At 36.1% G+C, this 13526-nt stretch overlaps 1 long non-coding RNA gene across 1 annotated transcript; it reads right to left on the reverse strand.

Annotated features, from left to right (window-relative positions):
* Positions 1-8620: 8620 nt before the first annotated feature.
* LOC145482950 (uncharacterized) lies at positions 8621-11543 on the reverse strand. The gene is made up of 3 exons (XR_014048855.1): positions 11316-11543; positions 10608-10712; positions 8621-8821 (listed from the first exon to the last, which is right to left on the reverse strand). It is a non-coding gene; the product is annotated as an uncharacterized LOC145482950 (long non-coding RNA).
* Between the last annotated feature and the right edge of the window lie 1983 nt (positions 11544-13526).

The raw sequence follows: 13526 nt of genomic DNA on the forward strand, positions 1-13526 counted from the left end.
ATATTCTACGTGACGAGCACATTGCTCTTCCACTGTCAATTTTAGAACTTTATTATCCGTAAGACAAAGCATTTAAGTTGACTCATTTAGTATTTTATAAAGTGCCCATGAAATGATCTTTCGAGCTAAATCAAGCCATTCTTTAAGTGAACCTCAAATTACTGTTTATTTGTGTAACTGAAGTGTGAAGATACATATTTTAAACTCAAAATTGGTAGAAAAAGCTCTATTTCGTTTTGGGGACTGATGGCGAAATCAGATTTGAAAACTGTCTCGCTTGTCCGTTTCCCACTGTCAGACATAGTAAACAGAGTACGTTTATTTTCTCACTGAACTTGTCGTGTATAGCAAGTCATTTTATACAGAGAACAGGTTTGTTGGGAAATTTGATGTCTGTAACTCTCGGATCTCAAGACCCTAGCTTCAAACACTCCAAACACGCATTTAGTTACCACTTTTTATTGGTACTAACTAGAAAATTTAATATTCGCTCACGACAAACAGAAATATTTTATTATCCTAGGCTATATTCCTTCCAGAAATCTTAAAAGCACTGAATATTTTTAAAATGCCTTAAGCTATTCCGCAGCAGTTCTAACAGAGTGTTGCCAAATTATGTCTGGTTACAATAAAATAATGGAAAATCGAAAACTAATCACCATTATGCAATAATATAACTTTACTTCTTGTTCACTTTTGCAACAAAGTGGGCAGCACTATTGAACGTTGGAAATGGATAATTATAACTTAACTCACGTGTCTGCGTATTGAACATCTTATTTTTTAATTGTCATCGTACACAAAGAAATTAGAAAAAAATCAGAAATCGAGGGTGAAATTTGCCTTCCATCGCAAAAGTGGTTTTGCACGAGGACTTGTTTTGAAACAGGAGGACAAGGTAAACTCGGAAATGGTCTATTCACTGCTCCATCAAGGCAATGATCCAAAGTTGATGATTTCCTTTTTTCTCATCATCTTATTGTAATTAACTGAAATTAATTGAAATTCTCATCATCTGCGGAAAGGAGAAATGAGCTGTCAATCCCTAGTTCTTGCAAATAATAGAGTTCATTTCTATAATCGACATAACACGTTTCAGTGATGAGCGACTTGTTTACTTGAATTTGTGAATTTGGTCAATCTTCCATTCGTCTTCCAACCTCGGTTTAGCAATGTAAAATCAGTGAAATTAGTCGAATACTGAAAGTTATCGTAAGTTTCTTCCTTGTAAGTTGGTTAACAATGTATTGAGATTTTCATACTTGCATGTAACAACACATTTAAATCAGAAACTCCAGTCATTCGTGCCATGCACTTGATGGCCCAAGAGATTTTTATCGCTTTCTAGCACCAATAGGTGAAAACTGGAGCGGAGCCAACGCAGGAAAATCACAAGTTCGTTTGGACCGAAATCGCAAAAATAACTTTCTCTTGAATTTATAAATAATACATCTCTGAATTACAGTTCATCAGTTTCCGACTTTTTCTTCTACAAATCATCTGTTAAGAACTTCACAACCTTAACTTTTTTCCTACAGGAGGCTTACTGCGCCTTTCAATAACATGTGGACTCAAAATTCAAAGCCCAACTGACAAATGCGTTTTTCGCTACCGTCAATCAAATGTTCAGCGGTTCCTCCCAGTTTCCGACTACTGCCGAGCGCGCGATAACCATGTCAAATCGTCGAGCACAGTTCAGACAACATTGTCGGAAGCTGGGAGGAACCGCCGAACATTTGATTGACGGAAGCGAAAAACGCATTTGTCGGTTGAGCTTTGAATTTCAGAGTCCGCATGTTATTGCAAGGCGCAGTAAAACAAAAGTACGGTTTTTCCTTATCACTTTTCATGTGTCTGTACCATGCCAGGAATCAAATTCGCACCCCTGATATTACTTTGGAATTTTTCCCCCCATTTTGTCGTTCAACATCTTAGTCATCGTGTAGTTTTTTAAAAACATGCTAACCCGAACTACCACAAATTATAGCCCCTTAATGTTTAAAATGCTCTATAAAAACGACTGAATCGAGATGAAACCTACACAATATGCCACAGGAACAGTTCTCACAACCTGTGGGTAATTTATAAAGCCACTGAGAATTCCTAAATCAAACGTAATGGTTATTTTGGGAGTATTGATTTTCCTTCTTGAACATGTACTGTAATTTTGGTGTCAAGAGTGAACTTATACAAAGTTTTCAAAGACGTAAATCCAATTCTTTTCTTTAACCTTTTTCAATAAGAACGCTAAAAAGCTCTTTTTGGAGATTGAAACTTGTACATTTTTTCTACCTCCTCTGTAACAATGCATAGAGTTAGCTTTCGACACGACACACGACTGGAAACAATCTGCTGCTGGTGTTTTCTGGCGCCGATTCAGCCAACAATGGGAGCGATGGGACAAAATAAATCCTACGTTAGATATATTTTTTTAACTTTAAAGTTTGAAACACTCAATACTTATTTGTTACATTCTTTCTCGTATATTTTCACATGCAAAAGATGAAAAGTTGCAATAAATATTGTAAAATTTGACATCTCATAGTTGATGTATTATTTATTCTCATCACCTGACTCTTTGGCAATGTCTTAATTAAGTCAAGAGATTTAATTGCTAATCCACTGTCAATTTTATTATCCGTTGGCTCATTTGCAATTTTTAAAGCGGTGCCCTTGAAATGAACTTTCGAGCTAAATCAAGTCATCTATTTGTGCAACTGATGTACGAAGAATCCGTTTTTAACTCGCAATTGGCTAAAAAGCTCTATTTATTTCACTTTGGGCTGATAGCCAAATCAGTTTTGTAAACTCTCTCGCCTATCACAGTTTCCCGTTGTCAATCATAACATTAATGCGTTTATTTTTTAGTCACGTAATGCAGTGAACAACCGGGTTTGGTTTAGAATTGATGCCTCAAAAAACTTCTGTCTTCAGACCCTGTCAACGCCCCAAACATTGAGTTCACCACTCATGGGCGAGAACACTTACTTTTCGTATCATTTCTAGGTAGAGATTACCCACTTACGAAAATCAAAAACACTTATTATCTGATGTCATCAAAGAAAAAAAATAACACAGGAAAATTGCCTTAATTACTCCTGGAATTACGCTGAAAGAGGCGGAGAGACCAATCACTTGCAAGTAGTTATCCCAAAAAGGCAATATGATTATAAATTTAAATTTATGGGATTATCTTACGAAGCACCGCCCTCGCTTCCAGTTACCCGTGTGTTCTAAATTTCCGGACATTAGGAAGCTTAAGCAAACCACCACGGCAACGGCAACGTAAACTTTTGGACGGAAGGGTAGACTCGGTTACGTAGAAATTTATCAATCTAAATATTGTGTTGATAATGATTGCTTAGTTTTTTTTCAGTCTTCTTACATTGCGTAGCACAGTAAAGGCAAACGCTAATGTGACTATGACTATTATTGTTTTCCTATAAAACAAAAATTGGAAAAGCCAAGTAAATGGGTCAAGCCAAAGAAAGAATTTAGCCTTGATAACAAGCAAGTTTCAGAGGCATTTCTTTTGCCAGTGAGGGCTGCTAATGAACCGTATCTACGCTCCTTTCAGTACAAAGTGTTAAATTATTTTTTGTATGCTAATGATCGCCTGTGTAAAATAGGATACGTTTCTAATCCCAACTGCACCTTCTGTCACCAGCTAACAGAAACCATATCCCATATTTTGTTCTGTTGTTTTTTCCAAATTTTTTTGGCATGAGGTTAATGAAAAAATTTGGGTAAAATCAAGATTTGCCGAAGCCACTCGCCTACATATTGCGATGTTATTGTTGGGAATTTTGAAGAGGAGAAGGATCTATTTAATTATATAGTAATTTTAGGAAACTTTTTCTTGTGGAGTTGTCGATGTAGAGAAACATTACCTTCCATGAACTACTTCATAAGAATTTTTGTTATTACATGTGAAACTGAAAAACACATATATTTTGAATGGAATAAAACGAATTTGTTAAAAGAAAAATGGAATATTTTTGAGGAAACAATTTTACCTATTATCAAAGTAGACAACGCTATTATTGAGGAAAATCGTTAACTTAAATAACTATGCAGATAAGAATTGACCAAAAAATTTTTCTTAATTAATTCAATATGGCGTCATTGTTGACTTCTGTAAACCAAACTTTATTCATTCTTCTGTAACTTAATTGTTGAAAAAAGAATTGAATTGCAATTGATGTAATTGTGGAAATAAAAAAAAAACAAAATGAAGGAAAAAAACGGCAAAGAAAACGTTACCAAACAAAACGTTTATTGAGTAGAACAATGGCCAGGCACGTGCGTTAAAAATCTTTGTACATTTCTTTGCCGTCCTCTGCAAAACCAACAACGTGAAATGAACGAGTTCTGCGTATTTTGAAGAACTTAGGTCGGGGTGGCAAATTTTTCGTATTTCTTTTTGGAATTGATCGCTGGCATTACATATTTAGTTTGAGCAAGTTTTAAGTACTGATCATGTTAGCGTACGGAGCAGATATCCAGATTGTAACGAGATTAGAAATATCACTTTTCTTTCCAGGAGTCGTTCCTGGCGAGGTATCGTCGTTGTTTAAGCTAACTATTTCATTTCTTATCCACAACTCAAAATTCATTCTTTCATGTATGAAAAACAGAGGTTTTCGCATGCAGTTTCTAATGAAATTGAAAACAAAGTAATGAGTTTAAAACCAGTCAAGAAGTAGTCGATTTCAATAAACGACAGAAATTCTATTTATTAATATATAAACTGCGTTTTTTTTTTCAAGGATTTCCAGTTCCACGTCTAACTGACCTTTTATCACGTCTTTAATATCGATGTGTTAACACAGTTTTAATTTTCGTTCTATGATCAGTTACAATAATTCATGATGTATTCTTTAAAATTAATATTTTCTGAATATTTTAGCACAAAGTTCCGTCCGATAGATTTATGGCCTGTCAACAATGCTCCTTTCCCCATTGGAATGTCATTCAAAACGTTTTTTCACATGAAACACCCAAGTAAGTACAATTTTGTTTTGTTAAATTTTTAAATGAACTTCAGTTTTCGGCTAACATTGTATCACGGAAATTTGATGAGCTCCTGAATGAGAGAAACTTTATTCTTAGGAAGAGAACTGATCGCCGCAAACTGCGAAAAAACGTTTCCTCCGCGAAATTTAACCTGTAGACCTAAATTAAGTCTAGCAATGTTTTTTTGAAACTTTTCGCTTTTTCTGATCTATCTACGAATCTGTGAAATATTTAATCCTCCAAAGAAGGCATTGTACAGATTTTGAAGGGCCAATGTCCAAGTATATTCTGAAATACCCTATCGACGTTCCCTAGTTTGGCCGTTGTTCATTCTTTTTTGGGGGTGGGGTGGCGGGAGAGGGTCAGTTGCAGTATTCAAAAAAGTATCCTTACGTGCTTTCATAAGCATGACGTTACGGAAAAAAAAATTACTCAGGGTTCCATAGATGTAAACATTATGCAAGTAAAAAAACAAGTTGGGAACTAATTTCAAAGGCACTTCAATAAGCTTGTATACTGTGGTATTGTTAGAAGTCATATTGCCAAATCCTGTGTTAAAAAAGTCCAGTGACGGTATGAAAGTTGTTTCATGGTCTCCTCTTACAATTGCTCACCAAGTTCATTTAATAATCTCCGTCCAAGTTATTAAGAAGGAATCCACAGGACGTTCGAGTAACAGGTGGCAAAAAAAACTTTGTACCGAGATTATTCACATTGTATAGCAAACTTCTGTGCGACTGTTTCAAATTTCTTCTCAAAGGAGATTATTTCTAACAACGCAAAATGTCTAAAACAGATTTTGAAGTTCATATGAAACGCTTGAAACTACTGGTGAAATGAAGTTGATGATGACATGTTACCTTTGTTTGCACAACTTCTCTGAACTTTGAAATTTATTTTCTCACGTTTCCATGGGAAATTGTTTTGGGTGTTATTTCAGCTAACTATTTATATCTCAAGCTTTTAGAAAATGCAAAAAGGACTGTCATATACTTACAAATATTCCGGAAGAAGGTTTTTGTCCAATAAAAACTGAAATTGGTCAATTTTCTCTCGGATTTTGTCTTAATTACTACTGTAGAACTAATTAATGATTATATCTGAATAAGCAGACTTTATTCTATGCTCAATTCAATGGAACGTGTTCACGTGACGTCATCAAGTTTTAAAATCCAAACCTAAAGAGCCACAAGAGTTTCTATCCTCATCAGACATAAGAAGTGCGAAAAGTATATATCTTCACAACATTTCAGCGGAATAACGTCCTTCGTTTGGAAACAAATGCAGTTTGAATTTTAGAGTTATGGCAGGGCGGGACATAAAGCTACGATCGCGTTTGTCGACATACTTATCTCATGATTGTGAGCCCTTCGTGAAATAAAAAAAGTAGTAATAAAGTGTTAATTTATAGGTTTGTGCGGTACAGGCAAACAGTGGCCTAGATAACCAAGTAAGCTCCAGATTATCACACTATTTTCCGGCCGCCATATTGGCGAATCTTTGCTGACTTCTTTGCTGACATTTTTCCTCACTAACATGCCACTTTGCACGGAGAAGGTGTCACGCTAGACACTAATTGACTACAACAATTTAAAGAGCTTGTGAAACTTAGTAACTGGTGAAGCTTTTGGCTCTTTGGGTGTAATATTCGCGGAGAAATTGGCTTTCAAAAACCGCAAAATTTCTCAGTGGCAGAAGCGCTAATGAGCTTATAAATTTTTTGTAAAATTTTGAGTTTTTTATTTTTTTATTTATCATTTTATTCCTTCAATTCCTAGCTAATACAGAGATGTGTAAATATAACGTAAAGAAAATAAATAGTAACCGATAGTGCTTTGTAAGGAAGAAAACCCGCGTCGCTCAAATAGTATTCAATACATCGAGTTCAAATTCCTTGACACAGTTGATCACGCTACGCCCTTTCAATATTCAGAGTTAATGTTTTGGTAGATCCATCAGGAAACTGTATCACTTATGGAGCAAATATTGTAAACAAAGATTCACTTATTGGTGTACCAAGGTGGTACACCAATATGGCGGCACCGTACTGGGCTCTATAAATTTGTGCAAAACATTTAGGCGAATATCTGAAGTTTTGGATAGCGCATAGACCTAAAACCTGCAGAAGTGCCTTCTTTATTTATCTTCTATAAGATCGCATTTTCTTGTTTGTTTGTTTTTTCATTGCAAACAGTAAAAACGATCTATTGCAGTCCGGATATCTGACTAACTGTGCCCAAGATTTTTTCAAGATTCAATACCTTCTTTACTCGACAAAAACAAAACAAAACAGCCTTTCCAAAATTTTTTCAAGATTCGAAATACTTCTTTACTCGACAGAAACATAAACAAAACAGAAGAAGCCCTTTTTAGAGCAATCTTACTTTAAATTTTAATAGTAATTTTGATATATCAGCCGCCTGGAGCGAGAGAGACAGAGAAAAAAGGAAATTTAATCAGTACTACCTTGTCAACTAATAAATTTACAGCAGTGTTAGATACAGTTGATAACTATGCAAATTTTCAGAAAACAGTATTGTTTTGATGTGTTTTCGAATTTTAGCATTTTCTTCAAAAATGAAATAGTATTCCCATGGAATCCAAGATGGGTTGTATTGTTCGCGCTTCTAAGAATCAAGGATAATTCTTTCTAACTTGGTTATAATATAAGCTAGCTATTAAAATTGGATTTAATGATTATTAAAGAATCATTTTTATGACTATTTACGTCGTGGTATTCTCCTCTTGACCTAAACGTTTTCAGACGCTTAATTCCAAGAACGTAAAATGAAAAGTGCAGGATGTTCCTTCACATAATAATTCCACCCCCCACGCGAAAATGATCTGAACCAACAAAAGTTCGACCCAAAGTCCTTCCAAACAATCGGTAGTCTCATTATAATAATTATTATCGAACATAATACAGTGCACGTGTATTGTACTGATATAAATTATGGCATTTTGTGGACAACAAGACAACCGCACGCTTATATGCAGCAATGGTACGAAACTTGAAAATCTATCAATTTTACAATCAGAATCACGATTTTTAACACTCTTGGAGTGTAAAGATAGGAAAACCATTATCTACTTATCTGAGCTGAGATGTCTTTCCAATAGTCACCGATCGTACGCCAGAAGTGAAGCTCTGCACACTGCCATCCAAAATTCAGTTAACGTGGATGAAATTCATTTAATTAAGGTTGATGAATAAATCCAGAAACTCGTGAACTGTCCTTCAACACATCTTTGGTCGTCCTGGAGATAGCAGAGCAAACGGCAGCTACTTTAGTTATTTAATCACCTAGGTTTACTTATGATTATTTCATGGACAGATAACTTGCTCACCCCATAAACTTGTTCGCATGTTGTGGTCAGAAAGTTGAACCATAATAAATGGCCGTCACAAATTAAAACAATCGATTTGGAACAGCTCTTCATCTTTCATGTATTTCTATTCAACTTGGTAGCGTAAGAATGAGTTGATAATGAAGGACAGCCGCCATTTAAGATAAACTGAACTGACTTGCTGTAAGGTTGATAACGAGATTTACTTACTTTTTTAATTAATCCTCTTCGTTCTCTGTGGGGCTTAAGGCAGCCACAATCCATCTACATTTATCTCTATTTTGTACGATATGTTGTTCCTCATTGAGCTCATGGCAGGCGTCAGGTGGTTTTTGGCCAACCAGGTTTGCTGTTGCCAGTTGGTGTCCATCTCTAAGCAACCTTGGGAAGTGTGTGGTCAATCCATCGGATTCATCTGCGTTTGATTTCCATGACAACATTCTGGCAATAAGTTTTTCTGTCAATGGATAAGAGATAAAGAGCAATATTCACTGCTTGCAGACATTGACGTCAATTGTTTTGAATTCAATTTTTGTACTCTTTGTTTCAAAAGCCAATTGCATACATGTTGGCGAACAAATAACAATATAGCTAGCCCAACAAGCTTGCAAATCTTTTCCTTCGCTGAGAATTTTGCTATTTTTTGCTCATTTTCCTCATTGAACTACGACTACAGGCTCGTCAGTAAGCTGCAGCTCAGATAAAAATTTTTTGTTTTAGAATTAATAAACGAATATGCCAGTGTAGTCAATAAGTTAGTTCTTAGATTCTTGCTATGGATTTCAAAAACGTTTTTTTTAAACAGAAAAACACGATCGCAGGACGATAAACTGAAGCATCCTACGAATGGATTATGTGAAAAAAAAAAACAAAACAAAAAAAACAGTAAAGCTTGAGTGCCACCAAATCGTAAGATCTTAGACTCGGTACTCGATTTCCTGTATTTGGAAGATAAATGAAAAATGTTTTAACTTAATACTTGTACGAAATAAATAATACGTGCCACTTTTGTCTGTGGGTTAATTTTAAGCAAAAATACGTCCAAACGCGAGACTCGTCCATTAAAGTAAGTAAGTAATAACTTTATTTACAGAGGGTAACACATACAGTAAAAAACTGACGAACCAGTGGCCCTCTATCCTAGGTTAAAAAATCAAAAAGTATTTACACTTATAAGATAATAAAAGTTACAAAATAGAATACAGCTAGAAATTTAAAGATATGGTTAAAGTTAAAAATTTTAAAAATCTAAATCTAGATATGCACAACTAAAAACTAAGCTAAGAGTTTTTGGACAAAAAATATTTTCTAACAGAAGATTTAAAAGAGCCAACGGAGTCTTTCTTGCGAATGTCTAAAGGGATGCTGTTCCATAGCTTTGCTCCATTGGCTTGGAAAGTTCGCCCCCCTTCCGTTTCTCTGTTATAGGAGGGGCACACTAAGGTATATTTTCCATAGCGACTGATTCTGGTGTGTCGGTCTGAGTTTCTCGTTAAAAGTTCTGTCATATAGCTCGGACAATTATTTTCATCTTTGATGCGCCTAAATATTAAACTAGTCCTTTTAAGGTTTAATTCTTCCTTAAGTGGCAGCCAATCAAGTCGTCTGAGAAGCATCTCGCTTCTTTCACCGATATCCGCATCCAAGATTACTCGAGCTGCTCGCTTTTGCAGCTTGGATACGCGGTTAACGTTCTCTTCTGACGCAGTGCACCATGCACATGAGCCATACAACATTATCGGCTTGATCAAGGCGTTGAAATAAAGCTTACGCTCAGCGAGAGGCAGGTTACGCTTAATCTTCTTCAGCACCGCAATACGTTGTGACACTTTTTTACAAATGTCATCTATGTGTTCAGTAAAACTCAAGTGAGTGTCTAATTTTACCCCAAGTAGTTTCTGTGAAGTTATTTGCTCAATCTCGCTACCGTTGCATGATAATTTAAGATTCGTGTCTGGAGCCTTCTTTTCCAGTCGTTTGCCAGTTACGAGAAGACTCTTTGTTTTAGATTAAAATTACGAAACATTCAGCGCCAAGGCATACAAAATTCCCAGCGACACGCACTCATTTTGAGATCGATCACATTCTTTATTAAATTGCAAACCGGTTCTAATGTTACGTCTGAATGCCCCTAAACTGGACTTAGCTGCAAAACTTTAAAGGATTATATTAAATGAAATCTAGCGACAACTGTGATTCACTTATCTGAACTTCAACGGAGTTGTCGTCAACATGAAACTTGCCAGGAGTCCATAGCCGGTCGTGCTACACTTCATTTGAATTGGTGAATGACGCCTGTCACTCCAATTCAATTCCTTTGGATACAACTTTGCTGCCTCTGGTCAATTCTTGTGAAAAAACAGGAAAGTCATGGTTAACTTTTTCGCGTGTTAACTCAAGCAAAACTGACTTGATTGAGTATTAGTATCAGTTAACGGACATCTATCGGCCTTGCACTTAACAAAACTATCTCAAAATGTGGAATAATAATTTTAAACGACTACCAACAAAGTGGTGCACTGCAGTGGGAACGAACTGAAGATTAGTTATAGGTTTTGATATAACTAGATAACTGTTCTCTTCGTATCAGAGCAAAGGCAAAGGCGGTTGGAATTTTCTGTTTTTATAACAGTCAAAAAGAGTGTACATGGTAGCGCTCCGAGGTGACGAAACAAATTGCGAATGACAAAGTCAAACGGCAAACCAAGCAGATTATCAAGCTGCAAACAAACATTTTATTAAAAATAATCATTCAGTTACTCACAAGAGAAATGTTTGCCATTCGGTTTTTCAACTTCGCCTAAATACAGTCTTCGGTGTCAAGGAAAAACACATGCACCTCGAAGCTTTCACAGCATTGAGGAAAGTTTTATTATACCATTAAATGATCAAATTGAAAGACGAGGGAAACAGCTAGGACACGTAACTAGCTAATGAAAATGTGGACTTACCTGAAGGAAGCACATCGACTAAGATGTCTTCGCCCTTGCCCTCAATTCAACGGCGATAAATAAAGAAAATATGGACTTGCCTGAAGGAAGCACAGCGACTAAGATGTCTTCGCCCTTGCCTTCAATGCAACGGCGACCGACGCTAAAATGGGTGTGTCATTCTACACTTCTTTATATATACCCACATTAAAATTCATTACAGCCACGAGAAATATGCTTTGAACAAAAGAAATGCATCCCACGTTGAGATTGTGTGCTTTGAATTGTAAAAAATGAGCAACTTGGGAAAAAAACACGCACCTGAAAGGAATTTTGATCCGAATATGCTATGTTTGTAGTTAATAGGCCAATTTTGATATATTAAAATTCTAACTTGGCTCCGCGAGGTTTAAGGGAATAATAAAAAAAGAAGTTAATTATTCATCCCTTAGACCCGAGGCGGTCTCTTTTATTTTATTCTCCTAAGCCTCGGAGCCAAGTAAGACATTTGATAAATCGAAATTGGCCTCTAACTGTCGAAAATCTCACAGACAAGAACACCGCGGTGAAGCGTCGTAAAACGTACTTTTGGTCCAGCTAAGTAATTACAGTTGCGTCATAATTCAACTTTAATAATGACGAAATTTATACGCGCGCAAATTATGACGCATACTCAGTTTTCTTACCTCTTTTTCACGTCTTTGGAAAATATCTTTGGAAGAAAACCTCTTCTCTGACAATGAATAAGCTGACGCAATCGCATAAAGATCTAACCGTCGATACAAACAAAATTCCTGCGGACGAAGTTTGCTATAAAGAACGTGCTGCACTACGGTAAACTAGAATTCAGTTTCTTTGTAGAATTTAAATCTTGTCATTTGTTCGGTTTCTTTTTAACATTTTCTTTATTTCTCATAATTTCTCGTGATTTTGTTTTCCGGAAATAGCCAAATTTAAGCGTATTTAAAGGAGCTCAGTCACGGTTTGCGCATATTGAAAAGTTTAGCCTCAATTTTTCAACTTCGTCGTTTGCAAGCCGTGTTAATCTTCTCTATCCTTAGCCATCCATGTTCCTTTATGGTTTATCATTATGTGTTTGGTGTTTTTCTATCTTATTAAAGTGTTATTTGTCAGGTTTCCTGTACCTTCCGTATCTGAAGGTTTATCCTGTCCATTTGACGCGGTGAACCAGGTTTTTCACTGCAAAAGTACACAAAGGAAAGGCTAACAAAGATCGCCAGAGATAAAGTTCGATAGACTGTAAACAAGCAGGCGCGGATCCATACCTGTTTCCACCGTTTTACGGAAATTGGTCAGAATTTCATAATTAAAAAAAATCAGTAGATATGTATATATTTTTAATAAAAGTAAACTGCAAGTTGAATATAGTTTACTGCAAGTCGAAAATAGTTTTGACATTTATTTTTTATTTATTCTTTTTTGCCAATTACCGGAAATAGACAAGGGTCATAGACACGTTCTGGCGGCAAAATTTTACAGCCAGGAAATCACTAGTCTCCCGACGGCGGTTACGCCATCACATCATCGCCGCGGGCGTCTAGACCAAAATTAGATTTCCCCGGGCGATTTGTGCAATTCTGCTATTCGGTTAGCCTGTATGATCATTCAACGTCTTTGGACAATGACTTCAACAAGAGTGTGAAATACATAACAACGTCAAGATGTCACAAATTGCTGACTACTTCAGAAAAAAAGGTTAGTTCGGGTCTTTGTTAATAATGGTCGAGAGAGGACAAATTAATTTTACTAAAAAGTTATTTTCGTTCGGTATGCACACGCCTGGCTGACGTGATACCCAGACGTGTTTGTCTGGGCTGAAATTTGTCCTCTTTCTAATACTTGAACAAATGATTTATCTTTGCAGTGGAAACTCGTTCTAGCAATGGCTTTGAGGCGACTGAAAACATATTTACGAAGCACGATGTTACAGATGAGATTGACAGGACTTACCTTGCTGCACATTCATTACAACATGGCCATTGACTTTGACGAAATAATTCGCAGATTTGCAAGGCTTCATCCAAGGAGAATGGAACTGGCAAATATATTGTCTGACCTTCTCAAACAGCCAGGAAAGGGTACTTTAGGTAGTTAAAATTAGTAAGTAAGTAAGTAACAACTTTATTTACAGAGGGTAACATAACAGTAAAAAACTGACGAACCAGTGGCCCTCTATCCTAAGTTAAAATTGAAAAATTTCCCGGGGAAGCA

The sequence above is a fragment of the Orbicella franksi genome, chromosome 3 (genome assembly GCF_964199315.1).
Source record: "Orbicella franksi chromosome 3, jaOrbFran1.1, whole genome shotgun sequence".
NCBI classification, from domain to species: Eukaryota; Metazoa; Cnidaria; class Anthozoa; order Scleractinia; family Merulinidae; genus Orbicella; species Orbicella franksi.